Source organism: Stenella coeruleoalba (assembly GCF_951394435.1).
Source record: "Stenella coeruleoalba genome assembly, chromosome: 15".
Taxonomy (NCBI): Eukaryota; Metazoa; Chordata; class Mammalia; order Artiodactyla; family Delphinidae; genus Stenella; species Stenella coeruleoalba.
In genome coordinates, this window is record NC_137161.1 from 43866665 (window position 1) to 43887629 (window position 20965).

Consider the following 20965-nt stretch of genomic DNA (forward strand, 5'->3'; position numbering starts at 1 on the left):
GAGCGGGACCTCAGTAGTCCCAGCCCTGGAAACCCAGTGACCACCATTAGCTGAGGCCCTGCTGCCAGTCCTGTCCCACGGGAAGCAAACTGCCCAGAACTCGTGGCCAGACTCCCCAGCAAGGATCTCATGAGAAGGTAGGCTGGCCCTCTGGCGTGTCTTTTTCTAAAGCTTATAATTTTGCACGTCATTTTATGATCAGGGAGCCCCTCGTAGTTATTGCCACGGGGAAAGAAAGTGGAGCAGAAGTGACGTTAGAGTAAGACTTGTCTTTGAGAAAGAAGGAATGATCTACTAGGCCTCATGGTGGCAAAATCAGGCAGCGAACAGGTTGACTAAGCTGATTTCTGGCTTTGCCCACGAGGTTCTCTCTGAATGTACAAAATCCTTAGAAATCCATCACCTGCGGTTTTAATGAGTCCACAGAAGTCAGCTGCAGACATATATAATGACACGCTCTGGGTGCTCAGGTAATGAGGTCCCCTGGGACAGACAGAAACACAGATTCTCAGAACCTGTTTCTGTTTTAAATAAATCCCACAGCAGTGAGTTTTGCAACGTTCGTCAGTGAAGCCACCCCTGCTCTGTGGCCAGCAGTGAGGGGGTGTCCCCATGTTCTGAGGGCGCCATGTGCTTAAAGGTGCTCTGAGCGGTTCTTGAAAAGCAGGGCATCGGGGCCCGGTGGCCTGTGGATGCTCAAGGAGTGACATGAGCATCATTTCCCTGCAGAAGACCACATCTCCCAGGATAGCGCCAGCATCCATGGCGGGCGGCCCGGCCCGGGGCACTCGGGCTCCCTGCTTAGTCAGACTCACAGAGCACACACCCAGGAGTGTGGGCTGTTCTTCTGGACGCTGAAATGTCTCCTTCAGCTTCCCAAGTCAGCCCTCGTCCGAGAGTCCACGGGCTCCCCTTCGCCTACTGCTCTTGGAGAGGGTAGGGCTCAGTCCCCAAGTTTGTGATTGGCTGGGCGTATTCTACTCACGCGCTTTCCTTTTCTCTGTCTCCAGAAAACATGAATCCCAGACCCCAACTTCCATCTAATACAAGCCCTCTGACGAAACTGACCACCAGCCCCAAGAACCAGCAACCCCCAAACAATGGGGCCAACAGCTCACAAACATCGTAATTCCTCTATTTCATTTCCTATCCAGAGGGGCTGGTTTTCAGACTTGTCATGTGTGGGACTGACGCGTTACAGGAGAGGTGGATGGGGGTCTCCCACTAGGATCAGATCTAAGGAGAGTCGAGGGCAGGCCGTCGGCGGGGCCCCCTGGCTGCAGCACTGCCTGCCTCCTGCCGTCCGTGCCGTGGAGGTCTGTGCCGTCATCCAGGCTGACCGTGCGCCAACATGACCAGACCCGCTGTGCCGTAAACCGCAACCCTCTCCGTCTTTGCCTCATTTTCCTCCTAAGGCATCTGCTCTGCTGATGCTGGACTGGTCCTGCCGCTCTCTCTAGAAGGCAGATCACAGTGGCTGCCCCTGACCGTGGGGCAGGTGAGCTGGCGCCTAATGCTGCTCGTTATGAAAGGGCAAGAACTAGAGGAGCGCACCTCAGATGCAGGGTGGTGGCTCTGGGAGAACCCGACATCCCTGGACCAGAAGCCTGACAGCCAATGCATCATTTCTCCTGGAGGAAATGCACTGATCCTGTCACCAGCAAACTAAATGCAATCAGCCTCTTGACTGGAATCACAGATCGTGTTTAAATCACAGTTAGCGGGGCACCGAGGCCGGACAGTACTCAAAGGAATTTGCAGAGACACGTGGGCCAGAGGTCTCCCCATTTCCTAGGATTCTAAGGGGTTTTAAATTACTTTAGAAAATACTCTGATAGATATACACCTGCCTACCAAAACAGTGTGTCAGAGAGAGAGAGAGAGAAACAGAGAGAAATCGGTCAAAACGCCCCTTTGGGATCATGTTTAGTTAAACTGGAAAGAATTACAGACCCTCTAAAGGCCCTGGGCCAGCCAGACTGAAAAATTATTTTGCTTTTTGTTTGTTTGTTTGTGGGTGGGTGGTCAGTTGTTCAGTGGAGAAAAGTTCAACAGTGGTCAACCATTAAACCAGCAAATAGTAGAAAGGACTCCACGCCTGGCTCTGAGCTGATCCAAACTTGCCCCTCCACTTCACCCCACACATCCAGCTACACACATTCCCTGGATTCTGTCTGCACACGTAAGAAAACAAGCAGTTCTTTCAGGGTGCAGTGCAGCTCGTGGGTCACCCGTAGTACCTCACCTTTGGGGGCTGCTGGGACTTGAGTCCAGTTATGGGTCTGGAATCAAAGTGGAGAGAGGGGCCGTGGGAGAGGGTCCTGAGGGGAGTCAGCAGGATCTGACAAAGCCTCTGCCTCTGGGGGGCTGATATCCTCAGGTGGGGGTGAAGGCTCTGCTTCACTGGGGGTGGAGAGCTGCTTCTGTTGGAATTGAGGGGCTCAGGGTCCCCAGCTTCATCCAGATCTTCCCACACATCCTCGTCCTGACTCTCAGGACCCCATTCCTTCTCCATCAATGCCCCCACTTGAACAGTAGACATTCTGTGGGGCTAGAAATTCAACTTGTGTTTGTTAAGTCAGCCACTCACAGCATGAGATTCTGGGCTTGCTTTTCCACCATCTCAGCCCTTCAGCTACAGGAGACAAGGTCCCTTTCAGGGCAAACATAGAAGCTCTCAGATCATTGACGTGGGTCTCGAGCTGGGAATTTCAAATCCCTGAGCTCTTCGTTTCTTTCCCCACTTTGTCCAGCGATATTAAGAGCAACCAGCCAATCTCACTACACTTGTTAGTTTGATGAAAATGTTCAAAAATATCACGCGCAGTCATTCAGATCCTTGCTTTTTGTACAAGTGTTTGATTAGGAGTATCCGCTGGTGACACTCTGTGTGCCTCTATTGGCAGATCACACTGTGGACTAGCAGTGATCTCTCTACTGCTGGAAACTGAGGCATTCAGGACACCAGGCAGCATGTCAGCACTAGGATAAGGGCCTATTAAAACAGAGAAATCACCCACAAAAGGCACAAGATGAAAAAGCTACAACAACAGACGCAAACAGGACACAGGTGTTTGGGTGAGGGCTGGGACGAGAAGGCAGGACGTGGTCTTATGTGGCCTCAGCTGGGAACACATGTGTCAGGCGACTCAATTGTTTTGCCTCCCTTTGCGAGTCTGTGAATCACTGCCGAGTATTATCTTGGAGTTACAAATACTTGTTAGCAAGTAGGTGAACTTGCAATTACAGAATCCGTGAATAATAAGGATTGACTGCATCTGATATAGGTCTAGTATCCAGAATATATAAAAAACTCTTACAACTTAATAATAAAAGGACATATAACCAAGTAAAGCGGGCAAAGGATCGACATAGACGTTTCTCTTGGAGGAACGCAAATCAGAATGATGAGCTATTACTTTATACACACTAGACAAGCTAAAATTAGAAAGATAAACAACAGAAAGTGTTGGCAAGACGGTGAAGGAGGGAGACCCTCATGCCTTGTCGGTGGGGATGTAGGATGTGAAGTCGCTGTGGGAATCAGCCAGGCAGGTCCCTGAAATGTTAAACATAGAGCTGCCGTAGGGCCACGATTCCATGCCCAGGTATATGCCCAAGAGAAATGCAAACAGGTGTACGCACACACACATACACACGCTCACAGCAGCATCATTCACAGAAGCCCAAAAGTAGAAACAAACCAAATGTTCGTCAGCTGATGAATGGATAAATACATGTGGTCTATCCATACCTGGGAAAGTTATTTGACATAAAGAGGAATAAAGTGTTGATACATTCTTCAATATGAATGAACTTCGGAAACATTGTGGTTAGAAAAAGGAGGCAGTCCCCAAACATACCATGTGAATTCTTTGGTAGGAATGTTCTAGAATAGGCAGATCTAGAGAGATGTAAAGTAGGTTACGATTGCCTAGGACTGTGGGGTGAGGAGGAAGTAGAGAATGAATCCCAAACATTACTTAGTTTCTCTTTGGAGTGATGGAAATGTCTTCAAGCTGACTGTTGTGGTCGAATAATTCTACAAATATATCAAAATTTACTGAGGTGTACATTTGTGTCGGTGAATTGTATGGTATATGAGTTATAGCTCAGTAAAGCTGTTAAAAGTAAAAGTTAAATATACACCTATCTTATGACCCAGCAAGTCTACTGGGTCTCCTGGTTATTCTCCAAGATAAAAAAAAATGATATTTAAAATAAAATGTGTATAAGAATGTTATACACATTTTTTTGACTATATCTAATCAAAGAAGTTTGACTCATAATAGTCAAAAACTGGAAAAAACCCAAACGTCCATCAAAATTTTGGTAAGTCCACACAATGTAATTCTAGTTATCAATAAAACAGAGTGAACTAATGATACACATAACAACAAAGATGAATTTCAGTATCATCATGTTGAGTCAAAGAAGCCTGGCCCGGAAGGCTACATGCTGTAGAGCGTAACTCCATCTAAATGGAGTCCCGACACAGAGTGGGGTGCCTGGGGCCGGGTGCTGGGGGACAAGCTGCAAAGGTACACACAAGAATTTTCTGAACTAATGACAATTTAAAAAAATTAAAAATATTAAGCAAAAATAATCAAGAATATCATATGAAAATAAAATAGTGTGTGTGTTCCAGCTGGTATTACAACATATTAATAAAGATACAATGATTAAAATATTTGCACAACAAGACATACAAATCAGTGGAACAAATAAAATCTCAGAAAAAGAATCTAGTGTTTATTTTTTTTATTTTTGGCTGTGCTGTGTGGCGCACAGGATCCCAGTTCCCCGAGCAGGGATCGAAACTTTGCCCCCTGCAGTGGAAGCATGGAGTCTTAACCACTGGACCACCAGGGAAGTCTCAGAATCTAGCATTTATATGTGATCAAGATAGCGTTTCAAATGGTCATACTGCTCAACAGCAATCTCTAGGATAACTGCTTAACTTTGGAAAACATTATAACTGCCCTTGCAAGTCACCAAAAGAAATTCCAAATGATGACATCAATGTGTCTTTAAGGATGTTGGTTAGAACATTATTTATGTGAGAAAGTATAACAAACACCCAAGGGCTCAACAATACATTTAATTTAAGAAATCACAGCAGAGCCACCAACAGATCAAAGTTCGTGTTCTGTGGGACCATAGGAGAGTATTTACGGGTTGTGACCAAGAAGTGTGACTTTTTTTGAGTACCACTAGGATGGTAATTTTGAAAGGTGTCTGAGATGTGACCCAGCCAATGACTCCATTTCACAGAGCAGGACACAGAGGCTCAAAGACACTAAGTCACTGGTCCTAGTTTACAGCTAATTAGAAACAGATTCGGAAACAGGACAAAAATTTTAAATTCCATTCTCAGTATGTTTTACAATAATCACATTGAAAGTGAAGTGTTAGCTGTATAAAAAAATTTGCCGTGACCTTCTTTTACATATGTGCTCCTCTAGAACATTTAAAAGAGGATTTATCTGTAACCTAATTGAGGGGGAACATCGCAGGAACACAGCTGCCTGGGCACATTCTTTCTACAGGATTACACGTTCTCTCAGCAGCATGCAAGTGCTTTCCTTTCTAGCCTTTCCGATAAAATCACCAAGAAATCTGCTGACACATGTAATTATGTAGCATTTTTAACTTTACTATAAGTGAGGGTCTTGTAAGTAAGAAGTAACATTGGCCAGTTGTCTCCAGCTTAAGAAGCCTGGTTATTTTGTAAAAAAATTGGAAAGCCTGCGATCAAGGGGACTTCGGTTTGAGTCCTTCCAGGAGACCTTGCTGGTGCCCATCCGAGTCTCAGGGTCATTACTGGGACTGAGGCTGTGTTGGGCACAGCTGCCTCGTTCCGCCTCCCAGCAGGATGGCAGCGCTGCCCTTCTGACAGGCTCCTCCCTGGTGGGCGCTGAGTCACACATGTGTTGCCCTCTCCCTGCTGAGAATGCGGTGGGGGCCTCTCTGGACTCTGGACCACTTACCTGTAAGGCAGAGATCCTGCCCGCAGGCTCCTCACGGGTTGAATAGATAAAGCACAGGTGAACTTTTAGGACAGTGAAACCATTTTGTTTGATACAATAATGGTGGATACATCACCCTGTGCGTCTGTCAAAATCCACAGAGCTTTACAACACGAAGAGTGAAACAATGTGTGAAAATTAAAAAAAGAAAAAAGTATTTAGGCGGTTGGGAGAATGCTAGGATGGAATGCAGATGTGACAAAAAATCTAAGTGTGACAAATGTATGAAGGGGGTAGTGGGAACAGACACTAAGTCCCTTTGGAAGTGAGTGGTCTCTAAGAGCACAGGTGAAGGGACTACTCTAGTGGGTAAAGGTATTTCTCATGAGAGCAGAGTTGGCGTTCTGATGCTGCCCTACATGTGCCCTGGAACTGAACAATTAGGTGAACAGACACTGGGTGGTGGGAGCCAGTTTCTCCCTGTTGGCGGGGAGCTTACAGAGAAGCCAGAGGAGGAGACAAGAGTGATCCACGTGTGATGGATTCAGAGGCAGACATCAGTGTGAACTCATGATTATCTTAGTACGCACACGGCTGGTCACATATACAACGTTCCTAGAACGTGAACATATATGGTTAGTACACACACATGTTCTCTGCTCTGTCAGAGCCAAGGTCATCCACCCTCTCAGAGGTCAAGTAGGAGCCGCCATTCGCAAGTCTGTAGACGTCCTGATTCTGTCCTGAAGGCTGTCTTTTGAAAGGGGCAGAGGAGCCGAAGGTTCGCAGTGGAATCCTGACGGGTGGAGGACCTACCACCCCAGGCAATTCGGACTCTGCAGTGGTGCTTCTCCTGCTGTTTTGCAATTCTGCAAATAGAAGTGGGCTTGTGAAGGGCAGATGGTGAGGCAGGTGTTTTCTGTCCATTGTGATGCAAATGGTTCCTTTTCAGAGCAATGCAAATGTTTTTCCTTGGTGGAAATGGAATTGATTTCCAGCCTGAATAAAGGATGATCTAAACATTCTACATTTCTTTTCAAACTTTATATTTTAGTGCCTGAAATATGACCCAGCTTTGCATCTCTGAGTGAATTCATCTCAGCAATCTGTCTATCACATTTCTGTTCTTTAGATGTTACTTTGAACCAGCTTTTGTACCTTACATCATTAATTAATGAATTAAATAAAATGATTAACGCATGTTTACATTTGTGTTAAAGCCTTGATTGTACCTTTTTGAATATTACTCTTTAAGAGTTTCTACTCATCACCAGCTAGAACCCAGATATTGCAAAGCTTAAGTGTTATCAAGGAGGTTCACAAATGTTCCACTGGATTCTCTCAGAAAATGTTGGCAGGATTCATCAGTGTGCCCATTTTGCAGATGTTGGAAATGAGGCTCAGATGTCCTGAACTACTGGGGTTTGAACTTGGGTTTTCTGGACAAGCCTGCAGTCGTGCCTCTGGAGAGTGATTCCCAGACCAACAGGGAATTCTCAGCCCCAGCCCAGCCCTGCTCAGTCAGAACCTGGGGCTGGGAGGGAGGGCAGCGGTCCTGGTGATGTTGGTGTACACACTCAGGGCTGAAAACCACTGTCAGGGGCAGCACAGGGGAAGCACCAAGGAGCTTTAAAGAAAGCACGGATGCCTGGGTCCCCCGCTAGATGTTCTGATTTAACTGGTCTGGAGTGTGGCCTGAGCATCTGGATTTTAAAAAGCTCCCTGGGTAGTTCTAAAGTACAGCCAGGGTTGCAAACTGCGGACCTTTAGAGTGATAACCCCAACTCAGAAATATATCTACACTTTTGAAGCATTTCCAGCTCACGGTCTGCAAAGTTAGATGGAAACTTGACAGATACCTAATTAAATAGGACAGTTCCAAACGCATCCCACGAAGAGATGTGATTTCCCTCCGCACCTATCATAAGGACCCTAACCATGAAGGGATAGGGCCTGCCCCTCTCACTGAAGAGAAGTAAATGGAATGTTCTTTGGGTTAGAGAAAATAAATTAAAAGAACGGCATTTGGATTGGCCCCTTCGGTTCAGTTACTTCTCAATGTAGCACAAATTCCCTGAAAAGCTTTTTCAGAAGGAGTTTGCGAACTAGCAGCTCAGTGTCCTACTGGGGAAGTCATTATGTAGCAAGCTCCAAGCTGAGACCATCAAATAATAACTGACGATTTATAATTTCCAAAGTCATATTCTTAAATATGGGATGGTGGAAAGGAACGTTTGCCAACAGCGCTACTGCAGTGGAGAGGATTCGTTTTTAAGATGACAAAGTGCCTCTTTCTTTGGGGCCATCTGCCCTGGCCTTTGAGGTGTTTGGGCAGTGGGCTCTGGTCCAGGCAGTGGGCTCCTTGGTGTGTGTGACGCATGGCTTCGGGGAAACGGTGGCGATGATTTATTTACTCAACTGGTGATGAAAACTAGGATACAGATGTGGGCATGTGTAGGACTGTCTCATGTTTGAGACATAGGCATCTCAGGAGGATGTGTGTTTTGGGCAGAATTAACACAGTAATTGACCATCGCTGCATTCATCACAGTGATTTTCTAAAGAGGTTCTAAGCCAAAGGGTCTTGTAACAAACCCCAAAATGCAATCTTGGGATTTTCTCAGGACCCCAAATTCTCATTACTTGTTGAGTAAGATTTTAAGATTTGTGGTTCAAGATATAAGAATTTTTTCACATCAAAATTGACTGTCAGGCTCTCCAATAGACTGTAACTGGGTGTTAAGAACTTTTTTCTGTTGAGGAAAACTCCCCTCACTATCAACCATATCCTCTATTATGTTTGCCGTGCTGTTCATCTCACAATAAGTTCTCCTTTTTATAACCAATTATATCTTCATACCATCAGATTTAAATACATCTGTGGAATCCACTAATCTATGCATATTCTTAATTCCTAATAAGACTGTAGGTTCCCTGATAACAGGGCAGGGCAAGGACAATGGCTTAGAGTTTCAGATCCATCATCGGGTCTCGGATACACAGGAGGTACCTCACGCATACGGAGGCTCTGATGAGGGCATCTGTGTGGATTCACCAAACCTGATCACACATGCCCTCACTGCTGGGACAACTTACCTTCAAAACCTGCCTCTGCTACAAACTACCCACATATCTTGGGCAAATTGCATGGCTTACGACTCAGTTTCCCCACCTGTAAAATGGGGATAATAATTGTACCCACCCCATACATTTGTCTTGGGAAGATTAAGTTCTTTTACTTGGAAAATCCTTAGAACAGAGGTGAAGGTATGTGAGAGTCACTACTGTTACCTAATGCCAGTGACAGTCACTACTGTTACTGAATGCTCTCATGGGAGACCAGGGGAAAGTGCCCAGCAGGGAAACAGGCCAGGTGTCGGATGCTGGGAGGCGGGAGGACAGAGAGGAAGGCGGGATGCTGGCCCCCATTAGGTTCCTCATGAAACACGTCAAATGTGAGAACAATCAAATGCACCAGTGAAAAAACTGATTAAATAATAATTAAGAGAAAAAAATAGTAATTAAGTAGGATAAGAACACCAAATACACCAAATGCAAACATTCCAACATCAGGAGATCAGAATCCTAGCAGGGAACGATGTGAAGTCATACTCAAATTAGGATTGCTTGAGGAGAGGCCGTTAAAGCGAACATTTGCAAAACTGTAGGCTCAGGAAGTGTCTGGCTGTCTGTCCTCCATCTCATTAGAGTCCCTCCCGCTGAGATCAGTTCGAGGATGCGCTGTCCACCCTCTCACGTGACGAGGACATTCTCATCTGCTTCACTTTCCTCCACTTGACATTTGCATAATTCAGGAAAGGAAGCCTGGGGTGGGCTTTGTGGTCTCTGATGACAGTTCTTTGATACTGGCCTGATGTCTCAGTAAACTCTGTCTTTGACTGACGTTTATTTCTGTCAGACCATTTGAGCCACTAATGCGTGCATCTGCTCATCTGCTCACCACTATATTCGACTTGCATTTTAAGTGCTTATTACATTTCTAGGAATGAGGAAGAAACAAAAGAAACGAGACTTTTTCCTCATCCTCAAGAATTTGCAATCTCATTGAGAAGGCGTGAAACAAAACAGTTATTTACAGAAGCAAAGCTTTGTGCTCCAGAGGGAAGAAGGTTGAGCTGGGGACAGAAGCTCTTCTTCTTTATCCTGTTTGAGATCTGTTTACCTGGATGAGGGCAGTGGCCGGGGGATGGACGGGTGGGGGCAGGGAGGACGTCTTGGAGGGGCTGTCGGTAGCTTCAAGGAGAAGCAGAAGGGCAATGTGGAGGGCTGTCAACTCCAAGACCCAGCAGTCCTGGTAAACGAATCTCGGGAAGGCTGTTTCCCCAGCTGCAAAGTGGGAGAAATACTAGCTGCTCTCCAAGGTTGCCGTAAAGCTTAGACGTAGCACATGTCAGCGACTGGCCACGTGGCATGTTCCATAAAGGCAGTGGCTCTGTTTCCTTTTTCTAATTACTGTGTACTCAGCACCTCGGGGTGGGGTCTCACGCAGATGGGAATTTGGTAAATAGGGCTTGAATTTACTAAACTAGCAAAGTGTCTGGCACATAGTAGACACTTAAAAATAGTGGCCATTTTTTTCCCTCTCCCACCCCACTCCTCCTTGGCAACCAACAGTCTGTTCTCTATGTCCACGATTCTGTTTCTGTTTCATAGATAGGTTCATTTGGGTCATATTTTAGATTCCACATATAAGTGATATCTTATGGTATTTGTCTTTCTCTTTTTGACTTACTTCATTTAGTATGATAATCTCTAGTTGCATCCATGTTGCTGTAAACGGCATTATTTCGTTCTTTTTTACGGCTGAGTAGTATTCCATTGTATACATGTACCATATCTTCTTCATCCATTCATCTGTCGATGGACATTTAGGTTGTTTCCATGTCTTGGCTATTGTGAATAGTGCTGCTATGGACATAGGGGTGCATGCATCTTTTTTTAAATTTATTTTTATTATTTATTTATTTTTGGCTGCGTTGGGTCTTCATTGCTGCGTGCGGGCTTTCTCTAGTTGTGGTGAGCGGGGGTTACTCTTTGTTGTGGTGTGCGGACTTCTCATTGCTGTGGCTCCTCTGGCTGTGGAGCACAGGCTCTAGGTGCGCGAGCTTCAGTAGTTGTGGCATATGGGCTCAGTAGTTGTGGTGCACGGGCTTAGTTGCTCCACGGCATGTGGGATCTTCCCAGACCAGGGCTCGAACCCGTTTTCCCCTGCATTGGCAGGCGGATTCTTAACCACTGCACCACCAGGGAAGTCCCTGGTCTCTGAATTATAGTTTTGTCTGGATAAATGCCCAGGAGTGGGATTGCTGGATCATATGGTAATTCTATTCTTAGTTTTCTGAAAAAATAGTAGATATTTTATTGTTTTATTATTATGTATCTCGCTTTCAGCTCTGAAATGATGTGATGCATTGATAAGATTCAGATGAAAATTAACAATGAAGAGAATGTCATCTTCACTTGCTGAGGCCTGTCCGTCCTCTGCTGGGCCAGAGGAGGCTCTGGAGAGAAATGCTTGTCTCCCCACAAGGTAAAGGCAGAGGGATTGGATGAGGGACAGGAGGAGAAATGCAGGTCTTAAAAGAGCCTGAGAAATGGGCCCTGTTGGGGCAGCAGTCCTAGGATTATGGGTCCTAGGGAGAGGCGGGAGAAGGGTTCTCTCAGCTGAGGGTCCAGCCGTGAGGATGCATTAAGCTCCCAGGAGAAACTGGCGAGTAATAAGGCAGGAAAGGGAAGGGGTGCAGTTTCCATTGGAGACCCAGCCTCAGCCTGCAGCATGAATTATACTCAGCATTTATCTGTCTCGTTTGCCAGGGTTGGGATTGTGTGCTTCTGCTCCAGTCATTGGCAAAGAAACCCCCCTGGGGTGGGGAGGGGCAGGGACTGTAAACTGGTTAGGGGAGCAGAACCCCTGTGAAGGGAGAGAGCTGCGACGGAGCGAAACGGTACCTCCAGCAGGGTGTTGGGGGCAGGATGCCAGGGCAGCCCATACAATTCCAAAGCGTACAGCCTTTCACTTTGGCCAAAGAGCACCTTGAAGTTCTAAGACGCTTGTTATGGACAAAGTTAATCCCTGAAGAGACAGTTTAAACTTAAAAAAAAAAAATGAGCTTCAAATATCAACATGCGTTTCAATTTTGAGGCAACTTCTGGTAGCAAAGGTAGAAAGACAGCCCAAATGCTGACACGAGTAGACATTTTTAGTGAGGGTTGAATGGGGGATGGTGGTAGATTAGAGTAGGGGGTCCCTACTCAGCGGCCAGAAAAACCTGCGTTTCTCTGGGGCCACTTGCTCACCTCACGTGAGAGCTGGTAGCCTCGCAGGTCACAACACGTGGTGTGGTGACAAGCAAGAGGCAGGTGTTCAGGACGTGTCCTCCGTGTATTAACAGCATCTTGGGCTCTGTCTGACGTTTTTATCTCAGTCTCCTTTTCCCGTCATTTGTTTTCCGGCCTCAACCCTTTCTGGAATAATTATTTCTTCTAATTATAAACCATTAATATAATTTAGCCAGGATGTTCTAAAGGGCATATAATTTAGCCAGGATGTTCAAGGGCAGCAAATGAACCCGTTTCAGCCCTTTGTCACTTGCGACATATGTCTATTAGTGCAATTATTATTTTGGTGTAAATAGAATATGCATTTCATCAATGGCAAAATCACAGCAAAAGCCAGTGATGTTGTCTGTTTATGAATTAAGACAACACACATAAACCCTTCCATTCTTAGAAAGGGGAGAGGGACAGACATGAACAGACAGAAATACAGCAGGAAAAACCTCCAAAATGTTAACTGTGGTTATCACTAGGTTCAAGAATTACAGATGGATCTCATGTTCATGACCGCTCAATAATATCCAACATTTTTAACAATTAAAATGCCAGAGATACAGTGAAATATCCCCTCAAAAGATATGTGGATAAAAATAAAAGAAAACAATCCTTAAAAAATAAGAAGAGGAGGAAACATGTTGCAAAGGCATATTTCCTTTGGGAAAGATATGTATCTGTACTGTGAACATTGTTGCCTGGTTGCCCAACAGTAATTAAATATATGTTCTCACCAGAAATACATGCAGTATATTCAATTGTTACATTAGTCATTAAAGATTTAGTTGTAGAGTCTCACTCTTGACAGACCCATCTAATACCAAAGTATTAAATTTTACTTTTCAGTTTAAATTATTCTCTCTTCTCCTTCCCCAAGTTAAGTCACTTATTTGCAACAAAACAAGTGAAATGTAACCATTTGAATGAATAAACATGAACTCCAGAGAATGCAGCCCTCATGCTGTGCTTGTAATGAAATCTATTTCTCTTTGATGATCTCAATTAAAAGAAGTTAAGAATTGAAAGTGTGACTTTAATTATTTCTTGATGTATCTGCTTTTCGCCAGTCAGGCACAGTGAGCAATAGCTTCTCTCAGGGTTTCCCAGGAATGTCCTTGGCATCAGGCTCCTGGCATGAATGGGCAAGGATATTTCAGGTAAGAGGACCTGGTACTAATGTTAGAAAGGAAGGGTGGAAGCTCTGTTTTCCTGTTAGCCATTGTTTTACAACAAATGAACCCAAAACATAGAGACAAGACAATTGCTTTGTTTTGCTCATGATCAGTGGGTCGGGACTGCTGGCTGGGCTCAGCTGGGTGATTCTTCAGCACCGTATGGTGTTGACCAGGGTTACTTGGTGGTGCTCAGCTGGCAGCTGGTCTGGTCTGGAGGGCCAAGGCGGCTTTCCAGCCTCTGGTACTTTGGTGCAGATGGCTGGGAGGCTGGGCTTAGCTGTCCCCCTCCATCTGCATGTCATGTCCAGGTGTCTCTGCAGGAGTAGAGTTGGGCTTCTTACAAGAGCTCAGGGCTCCAAGAGCAAGTGTTCAAAGCGTTGGGAAATGGAGGCTGACAGTTTCTTAAGGTCTGGTCTCAGAACCTGGTTCAAGGTCATGCCTGCATTGTCTCTTAACCAAGCATCCACCGATTCAGAGAGGGGCACAGGTTCCACCTATTGATTGAAGGAGTTGTCAAAGAGTATGTGGGTGTCTTTAATCCAGCATGTTCTCCCATAGCAGCATTTCCCCTATAAATGGGTGGCCCGCTCTTACTGTCTGTCAGCTGACACATCAAAAATCCTGGTCCTTTCCAGAGGATGACCAGGTCGAGTTAATCCACATTTGCATGGGGCTTGTAGAAAACAAGAAGTGTTAGAGTGAAGGTTTGATATTTGCTCCTGTTTGTTCCAGGGACGCTCTTTAAAATCCTTAATTAAAAAAAAAAATGGTTAGATCCTGTATATCAAGGTCTATGATACAAATATATTGCCTGGATCTATGTTTAAATTTAAGCAAAACTGAATGACTTTCCCCTTATTTGAGATAATTCATCATATGTTCTGCAGAAAAGTTCTACCCAGTTTATCCTGAGAGGGAACAGTGACAGGTTGTTGGGTTATCTCAATATTTGTCTAATACATACTGCGTGAATCTTTTTTTTTATGTGCCAAGCATTATCCTAATTTCTGGAGATCTACTGTCGAATAAGATTTTTCAAATTGCTGCCTTCATAGAGCTTACATTCTAATGAGAGAAAGATAACAGGTAAATAAATACATAGACATGTAGTTTCAGGTACAGTAAAGTGCAGTGAAGGAAAATAACAAGGTCATGGGCAGGAAATGATTGTGGGGGCAGGAGGAGGCATTTATGTATAGACGGTGAAGGGGGCTCTCCTGGGATTTGACACTAGAACAGGCACATTAACAAAGTGAGGGGGTTAATGATATGGCAGTGCCAGAAGAAAACAATTTCTTTGATTTGGGAACAAGAAGCACAAAGTTCCTGAGGCAGAAAGAAGCTTTCACCGAGCAGCACGGAGTGGTTGAAACAGCGTCAGAAAATTAGGCAACTCTCAGTTACCAAATGCCACCTAACAAATCAGCCCAGACCTCAGTGGCCTGAAACAATAACAATAATTTATTATCGCTCATGAATTCTGTCGGTTGAGAGTGCAGGTGTGGCCTGGCTGCATGGCTCTGGCCCAGAGTCTCCCATGAGGCTGCAGTCAGAGGTCAGTCAGAGCCTCCATCGCCTGAAGGTCGACGGGGCTGGAGCGTCCACTTCCAAGGTGGCTACTCGCAGGGGCAGCGAGTTTGTCCTGACTGTTGGCTGGGACCTCCGTCCTCACAACATGGTGGGTGAGTTCTAAAGGTGAGAAGGCAGAGAGAGACAGAGACAGAGACAGAGACAGAGATAGGTCCTTCACAGGACAGCCTCGGAGCTCTCCTGCAACGTCAGTTCTATTCCACTCTGTTGGTCAAAGCCCAGATTCAAGGAACGGGAGGAGAGTCAAGAAGGGGACAAATATGGGGGTCTGACCATCTTTGGAAAATACAACCTGCTCCAGGCAGCTAGATAACATAAGGCCTCTGGGCCACAATGAGGGGTCAGGATTTTAGTGCAAGAGAAACAAGAACCCTTGAAGGCTCGGATGGGAAGGTGACATGGTCAGATTTACACTTTTAGAAGTTTACTTCAGGGACTTCCCTGGAGGTCCAGTGGCTAAGGCTCTACGCTCCCAATGCAGGGGGCCCGGGTTCGATCCCTGGTCAGGGAACTAGATCCCACACGCTGCAACTAAGGGTTCGCACACCGCAACTAAAGATCCTGCGTGCCACAACTAAGACCCAGTGTAGCCAAATAAATAAATATTAAAAAAAAAAAAGTTTACTTCACATGACGTGTGAAGAATTGTAGAGCAGAAAAATAAGAGGTTACGGATGGTGTCCAGGAAAGAAAAGATGGTGAATCAGCCTGTGGATGTGACAAGAAATTTCAAATTTGGGAAATGTTTCGAAGTTTGAGCCGGTAAGACTCACTGTTGGATTGGATGTGGGATTTGAGAGAGAATGAAAGACTCTTCCAGCATCTGGGTTGGAGCAAATGGGTGGAGGGTGCATCCTTTATTGAAATGGAGAAGCCTGGGTGAGCAGCTGATTTAGGGGTGGTGTGGGGACTCAGATTTCCATGTGGGCAGCTTGGCACTTGTTGATAGAATTATGACAAGGAATTCTAGGAATAGGAAATGCAGTGGGCAGGGGAGGGGTCTTTGGTGACCCTGATAAGGTCCTGAAGAAACGTGGCTGGAATAGGTTGGAGAGAGAATAAATAAAGAAGGGGAGACAAAATTAGGGATACATCTCTTTAAAAACAAGACTTTATTGAGAAAACTATAGAGTTTTATTGAAGACCAAAAATATTGAAGGAATAAAATGATGCAATCAACATGACACACCTTGAATCCAAGGGGCAAATCAACAATTTTCTAAGCAACTTGATACTGACTCACCTACATGAACGGTCCATCCACAGCGTACACAGCACAAAAGTCATAACATTCTGTGCTGATGAAGAGGATTCCAGGTTGGAGGGGCCTGTTACCGCAGTCAGGAAAAATCAGAGGAAGTGTTATGAACGAGATTCTGCTTTGGCATCTCCCAGTTTGAAATCCTAAGGGTGAATGTGTATATACACACACACACACACGCATCACGTTCACTGGTGTTTTCTACAAGATTATTTTGAGTATAAGAATGTCACCGTAAGGTCGTATCCGGGGGTCAGGAAGCTGGGACAGTCCAGCATGTTCATTTATCTTCAACTTTTTTTTTTTTTTTTTGCGGTACGCGGGCCTCTCACTGTTGTGGCCTCTTCCGTTGCGGAGCACAGGCTCCGGACGCGCAGGCTCAGCGGCCATGGCTCACGGGCCCAGCCGCTCCGCGGCATGTGGGATCTTCCCGGACCGGGGCACGAACCTGTGTCCCCTGCATCGGCAGGCGGACTCTCAACCACTGTGCCACCAGGGAAGCCCATCTTCAACTTTTTAATGAAGCTCAGAAGGCCACTTCCCCAGGGTTCCCTACTTCTTAACTGTACGTTGGTTACAGTTATCATTTAATTTATTGTTATTCTTGACCTAAGTTTATAATGGAGGAGGACCCCACCCCCATCTGTTGAGGCACCCAGCTCACATCTACTGAGCACTTCCTGTGTGCCAGGCACTACTGACGGTGTCCGAGAGGAAGAAGGATGTGCCTCAAGGTGGAAGAGACCGCAGCCCAGGATTGATGACAGGATTCAGGGGAGGGTCTGGTCAATGTACATATGTTTGCATCTTCCAGTCAGTGTGGTCGGGCCTGACCTGAATGGGGAGAGTCCGACTGGCCCAGGGGGACCTGAATGTCCAGAAGTTGCCCATAAACACCAACTGGGAGTTGGGGAGAAGAGCATCAGGCAGACATGTATGTACCAGATAACTGGTGCCTCTCTGGGGGCCTGACCCCTTCAGATGGGAAGTTCCTCTCCTGCCCCTGACTCTCTGCTAAAAGTACAGAGGGTTGGTCAAACGCAGAAGGCGCACATGCTCCAGGCACCAGGTTTCAGGAGACAGTGTCCCCAGGTCTGATCCATGCTGACTCACAGCTGCAGCCCTTGGCAGGAATGCCTGGGTTGGAGCCTCACGCTGGCTCGTCTGTCTCACTCAGGCTCCATGTTAATTGCACGAGAGCAGATCCGGCCTCGTTGGTTCGCCACTCGCGTCTCTGAGCTCTTCATCACCATCCAGGCTCCATAGAGCCTGTGCTTCTGCAGGGGTTGCAGCACCTGTAAAGGTTTATCTACTGAACAAGAATTCAATCTCAGGGAAGACGAACCCTGCCCCCGTTTACTTTAGAAGAGCATTGACATTTTAGAAGTGGATAACTACTGAAACCAAACTTTTTGTTACTAATGAAATTGGATTACTTTTCTTTTCAATTTTTTTATTGAAGTATAATTGATTTACAGTGTTGTGCCAGTCTCTGCTATACAGGGAACTATGTTCAATATCCTGTGATAAACCATAACGGGAAAGGATATATAAGAAAGAATGTCTATATGTGTATAACACCAATTACTTTGATAGATGCTAATTCAAGTGCCTTGAGACAGATGGTGGAAGTAAAGCCCGGGGCTCTGAGCAGCTTCTTGGTCTCCTCACTGCAGCTCATCTTCACAGTAAATATTCTACGAACATCAGCCAGCAGGGGCTGTGCTGGGCTGTGTTGTAGCAGTACCATTCGCAGGCTGCCCTCCTTCCTGGAAGAATGAGTCTTACCAGCAGCATCTTTAGACGTTTTGCACCTGAGACCTTCGAGGAAGCCTCCCTCCACCAGTCCGCCTCTATCTGCTGTCTCCAATGAAGGCCTGCGTTGGGTCCAGACGACTATCTGAGTTTTGGGATTTCATCCAGAATATAGACTATGTTTATGTCTGAGTCATGCTGGGCTCTCCTCTAAAGATGATTTTGTAAAAATTCAGGATTACCATGCTACTTGTGTTGGTGAAAAATGAGACCATGAATTACTGATGACCATAGATTCTCTATCGCTTCTCCCATTGTCTTTGGAGCCCTTGCCCCCTCCCCCAATTTGGTGACCGCTGCTTCATTGACTTGCTTGACCCCAGGATCCTTGCAGGTGATGGAGGAGCTGTACTGGGAGGCCGATGGCTAGGTCGTGAGAAGCCTGGCAGCTCGCGGGTCTGCTGGCATGCTGTGTTTCTGTGGTAGAAGTCCACCCTCTCCACTGGAGAGAGTGGAAGAGGCCATGGGGTGACCCCTGACGGGGTGAGCTGAGCTTGGCCTTCCAGACACTACTGCCGAGGCAGCAGGCAAGTAAACAAGCCATCTTGCGCCCTCAGACCAGCCAGTCCACCCACTGAGCACCTGAGCGCCCAGGCCACTTCACTCGGAGCAAAAGGATTTCAGCTGAGCCCTGCCCAAATGCCTACCCACAAAGCTGTGAGACACGGTAAAATGTTTGTTATGAGCCGTAAGTTGCTGAGCAGAGCATGGCGTCGATTCCTTTAGGTTGAGGTCTTAGAGTCTCAGCCGTTTGGCTGGGATTCACGAATGCACCTGAGAATGGTGCACAAGCTCAGAAGGTCCTGTCATTAACTCCACAAGCTAAAGCTTTGGGGTTTACACCTATCGTTATGCTATGTCATCAGCTTGCTGTTCAAGAGGAGTGAGCAGACTGGAGGTTCCTGATTTCTGGGTCTAGCAGTGACCCTCCGCTCAAATCAGGTGACTTTGCCTTAGTTAAGGACGTCCTTACAGACACGAAGACTTTCCACATCAGCGCTACAGGAATACAAGTGAAGCCACACTGGCTTATGTATGCTTTGATATTCTTTTTATCTTTGAAGGAGAAATAAAACAAGAACAACTTTTATGATTTCGTTTCATTTTTGTGTTTCTCTTGGAGTCAGATACTTGTTCATTTGAGCCATTGCAATGACTGTTCCCTTGTAGTTTTATCATAAAATACTCTCCAAGAAAATGGGAGGAGCTTTGTGGTTCGGGAATGTCTCCAACTGTCTTGCAGTCTCATTAGCAATGATATATTTCAGTCTAGGAGGTTTTCTTTCTTTTTGAATTTAGGTGAATGTTATGGAAATAGAATCTGTAGATTCTGGATTTATTTATACTTACAGTCCTTCGAATGGAAGATTTTTCATTAGAAGTAAATTTTGGGGCCCTCAAAAGATGTCTGCTAGGTCAGAGCAGTTCTTAATTCAGCTAAATGCCCCATTTCCCATCTTTCATACGGAGGCTTCTCAGGTTAGTGGAGAAATATGAGGTCCCATCTCTGTGTCGTAGGGAAACCCAGCACTTTTTTTTTAACTTTTTATTTTATATTGGAGTATAGTATAGGTGATTAACAATGTTGTATTAGTTTCGGGTGTACCGCAAAGTGATTCAGTTATACACATACATGTATATATTCTTTTTCAAATTCTTTTCCCATTTAGGTTGTTACATAATATTGAGCAGAGTTCAAGCCAGCACTTTTTAAAAAGCTAAGTAACGAATCATTTTCTCAGCAGGTTTAAATTCTATGAAGAGTTCAAAGTCAATAAAATTTACGGCTGTAAGTAGCCTAGGAGAATCTTGAAAGAATTTATCTTCTGGCCATTCTGAAAGCCGTGGTCCAATAATACAGATTTGTGTCAGTGGCTTCAAGTCCCAGGAGTGACTACGGGACCCTCACCAGATGGTTGGCATTGACAAAGGAAACTGAGTTTTCAAATAGTACAAGGAGAGGCCCTTTGAGTTACAATTTCTTTGCAAACTAATTTCATGTCTTCAAGTGAAGAACCACAGAACTATTAAAATAAAAGTCTCAAGAAGTAAAACTACATGTACTTTAAACAAAAAGGGAGGAAAACCTTGTCTGATTCAGTGAAAAAAATCTGTTTTTTAGGGTATTTTTGAACATTAACATTTTCAGAAAGAGTCGAATACTCATTATAAACCAACATAAAACTCGGTTGCAGGATGTCTTCTTCCAGGGAGATGGAGCGGATGAATTTGGCCCTATTCCTCCCAATCAGCATGACTGACACCCTGACGTTATATATGAAACGAACATGAGAAGACTTACAAAGGCGGAGAGAAGACAGACCGAGGGCCTGGGCCCCGAGGAATGACGTGATGCTAATTTCTCTGGGTTTTCTTTCCGCCTCATATATTCCAGACTTGGAGCTGAAGAGGTTAGAAACCCAGAAATGCCAATCAGTGCAGATGAGAAAAACTCCAACAAAAGACTGCCCTCTGTCCATTGACAGGTGAAGGATAAAAAAATCAAAAATGTGGTAAATACGTACAATGGAATATTATTGAGCCTTAAAGGAAAAGAAATTCTAACACGTCCAACAACACGGATGAATCTGGAGGGCATTGTGCTGAGTGATATAAGCCACGTACAAAAAGACAAAGACTTTGTGATTCTGCTTCTGTGAGGTACCTGGAGTAATCAAACCCGTAGAGACAGAAAGTAGGGGGCAGGGGGGAGGGGGATGAAAATTGTTGTTCAGTGGATATAGAGCTTCAGTTTTGCAAGGTGAAAAAGTTTGGGAGTTTGGTTGCACAGCAATGTGACCATG